General features: G+C 44.9%; 1 pseudogene; it reads right to left on the reverse strand.

The window, feature by feature from the left end:
• Positions 1 to 1,378: 1,378 nt before the first annotated feature.
• LOC114688756 lies at positions 1,379 to 3,379 on the reverse strand (annotated as a pseudogene).
• Between the last annotated feature and the right edge of the window lie 536 nt (positions 3,380 to 3,915).

A 3,915-nucleotide genomic window follows, 5' to 3' on the forward strand; every position in this document is an offset into this window, starting at 1 on the left:
GTCTGGGCTACATAGCATGTTCCAGGTCAGCAGGGGCTAAAAGGAGAGACTTGCCTCAAAAATACACACCCCACAAAAAAAATATAAATAAAATATAACACAAAACTCAAACCAGGTCTGGTGAGGTGGCTCATCTGGTAAAGGAACTTACCATCAAGGCTGAGACTTGACTTTAACCAAAGAACCAGAGAATAAGAGAACCCCATTTGTTCTGAGTTCCACAAGTACTATAGCACATACTCCAAAGAAATGTGACTGAAAAATAAAATTTGGGGGGTTGGAGGTGGCTTAGGGGTTAAGAGCCGTTGCTGTTCTTCTAGTATCCTCAGACTGCTCACAGTATAACTATAACTCCAGCTACAAGCCACACCGTTTTTCTGACCTCTTTTAGAACCTGCATTCATGTCCCACAAATTTTATATATAATTAGGTAGAGACTCACTTTATAGCAATGACTGGCCAGTAATTCAGAGAGCCATATGTAGGCATTTACCACCACACCCAGCATAAAAAAAAAAAAAAACTGAAAATTTTTAAGGGACTAGAGAAATGACTCAGTGGTTAAGAGCATTTTCTGCCTCTGCAGAGCACATGGGCATTGTTCCCAGTACCCACATGGTATACATGTAACTCCAGTTCCATGGGATCTGATCCCCTCTTCCAGCCTCCATAAGCACCAGGCATGTTCAGGAAACACACACACCCAGATGCACGCACGCACGCACACATGCACGCACGCACGCAAGTAAGACACACATACTATAAAATAAGTCCTCACAAAAATTGTTAGAATTTTTATTTTGGAGGGCTCCCAAAATATAACCCTATGGAACTGTGGCTTAACCTCAATTCCTTTTCCTCATGTGTCAAACTCTTCAATATGCCTATGGGTCCCTCATACCCTGAGCATCCTGGATTACATCTGCAATAAACCAGAGATTATCACAATCTCTAGATGACAACCTTGGGTGCGTGGATCTGCCATAACTAGCCACACATTTGAGATGTGACAGTCTCAGAAAGCATGAGAGAGAATGTTAGAGTAACTCTACTTCATTTTATGGGGATGTTCACAGGACTTTTTAGATTGAAAACTGTAAACCATGCCAATCATCAAGATAGGAGACACACATTTCATAATTCTGAACATGACTTTATAATCTCCATGCTGGGGTAAGACCCTTATATATCCAACCTGCCAGAATCTACTCCCTGTCAACATGCCCAAGTCAAATTTTTCCCTCCTCAAAATCCCCTGAAAGAGTATCCAGGGAGCAAACTGATGCCCTCTTCTTATCTCCATAGGCACCTAGCACATGGTATGCAAACTTTGGCTCCAGCCACAAACATATACATATGAAACATCAGGAGATCTATAGGGCTAAATTTCCTTATTTCTTCAAAGAAGGCAAACTGTTAATTTCTGCTCAAAAACTTCAGATATTACCATCAATTCTAAAACTGTACTTTTCAGACGCACAAGTTACATGATTGTCATTACTTCACTATTTGACTTAATTGTATAATTATATAAATCTATTTATTAAGAAAAGGAAAATATGTAGTCCAGCTAACTTGGCTAGAATCAAGTCAGGCAATATGAACATACTTCAGTTTGGCTCCAGGGGAAACGTCTGGTAAGCACTGTTTTAAGTTTTCATCCATTTCTATAGTTTAACTTAAAGTAAAAAGCATCTTTTCAGTTAAGAAAAAGAAAAACCCCAGCCTTTCCTTAATGGGAAAGAGTAGGTGGCCTGCTGTGTCCATACACATGGCTGCTGAATAGAGCACAGATTGGGAACTAATGCAGGTGTGACATGCTTTCATCAATGCCCTCCTGTGTCTTCAGCTTTCTTGAACACACCAGCTAAGGAAGAAACCAGAATCCACTCACTAGATCTCATTGCTTCATAACTGGCTAATCAACATGGATGCATTACCAGACCATCAACCCCAGCTTAACCTTGATCCTTTGCATCACTGGTTATGTGAGACCTCTCTCCAGGCCAGAGCAGACAGGAAACAATGCCTTGACATTTCTAATGCCTCAGCACTGTCAATCCACTAGTGGGTACAGGGAGCAGGTGCCCACTACTATAAAGGACCAGGGCTTTATTCTGCTCTGCAGAGCATCTGTCTTGACCCAAGCAGCTGGTGCAGAGGGCCCTCAAGGAAGGGAACAGTTTCCAGATGCAGCTTCTGGAGACACTCCAGCTTGAGGAACTGCGAGGTGAACTGGATGATGATATAGCTCTTCTCCTCTGGGGAAATAAAGTTATCTCCTTGGATGTTGGTGAGAGAGAGCTTGCAAGGTTCCTCATGCAGTCCAGGTAAGAAGCCAAGTTAAGCAAGAAAACTGGATTGCAGAAAGCATCATGCAGGCCCAGTGTTTCTACATACTCCAGGTTCACCTTTTCTGAGAGCTTCTTGTGTTTAAAACGGGATGCTGACCAATCTGAAGCTCATTACAGTACAGCTGTAACAGGCCTTTCCTCTTATCACTCCACTCAAAGAGGTACCCTAAGAACTGGGTAAGGGGGCCTTCCATGAAAAACAAGTCCACCACCACCTTCAAGGGCTTCTTCACTCCCGCCTTCAAATGGCCTGCCAGTGCTTGAGTCTCACTTGAGGTCTGTGGTAACCAGTTATCCATGGACCAAAGCTGCATATCCAAGTAGTTCTGACCCACAGACCGTAGATCCAGCACTTCCAGTTTGTCCTGCCTGTGGGGAAAACAGAAAAGAGCCTCAGCAGCTAGGCCTGGACACAATATCTTGCCTGTGTTTTATTCCAGCCCTGAAGTTGGCCTTCCATTCTGTCTTACTTTCTCCCATGTCCTTTTAGTGTCTCCCTCTCCCACTTCTAGTACCCATGGGAAGCAGGGGTAGTCCTTCAGCCACAGCTGTATCCACCATGAGTCCCGCACCCTGCACAGCCCTTTCCCAGATGGCTCAGCAATGGCCAAAGTCTGTAGTCTGAACGCTGTTGCCATCAGAAACCTCTGCTCCATCTGTGGCCCCTCTTCCCCATTTTGACTCCTACCATCTCTGCTCTGTGCTTCCCTCTCAGGGTACCCAAGTCTTCCTCACCTAGGGCGAACCTCCTGGATAAGCAGTTTATCAATCTCCTCTAGGACAACTTGTGCTTGGGTCTCTAAGGAGCTTGTTCTCTTCAGAGCTCCCAGAGGGAGTCGGGGGAAGGGCCACGAAGACACTATTGTCCTCAGGACATTAATATGATGACTAGCATAGTCTTGCTTCAACAGTTGTGGTAACAATACTATGGGTAAGTTCTTCAAAGCAATGTTGGCCAAGGCCTCCTCTCTCAACAGTCTCTGGCCAGCCAGTTCCTGGAGTGTGAGTAGGGTCTTGCTGCTCATTTTGGGGGATATTCAGGGAGAAAGATCCCAGAGAAGCATTTAGAAAAAGACATCTATATTTTCATGATAATGATTAGAGGGCCCTTCTCACTCATCACAGAAACACAGGGCCACAGTCACTGCTCATTCTGCTCTATGTTCCACTGATCCACAAATCCATATCATCCCCCACCCCCCCCCTTCTGCCCCCACCCCCATTTGCACTTTCATCTCCCAAGTATCAGTGGTCACAGCCCACTTCACTCTCACCCATTTCCAACCAGTGGGGCACTGGATTCCATTCCCAGTGGGAAGTGATTCCTGAGGATTCTGAAAGCTAACTCAACTTCCTGGGGTAGTTTTTCTCATCACTCAGACACTATATTGCTGGGAGTAGTGACAGAAGACTGTAATCCTAGCACCCTAACATAGAAGGTCTGGGACTGGAGAGATGGCTCAGCATTTAGGAGCACTTGCTCCTGTAGAGGGCCTGGAATTCATTTTTAGCCCTCACATGTCAGCTCACAACTGCCTGGTAATTCCAGTTCTAGGGAATT

This window comes from Peromyscus leucopus, unplaced genomic scaffold, assembly GCF_004664715.2.
Source record: "Peromyscus leucopus breed LL Stock unplaced genomic scaffold, UCI_PerLeu_2.1 scaffold_1428, whole genome shotgun sequence".
Taxonomy (NCBI): Eukaryota; Metazoa; Chordata; class Mammalia; order Rodentia; family Cricetidae; genus Peromyscus; species Peromyscus leucopus.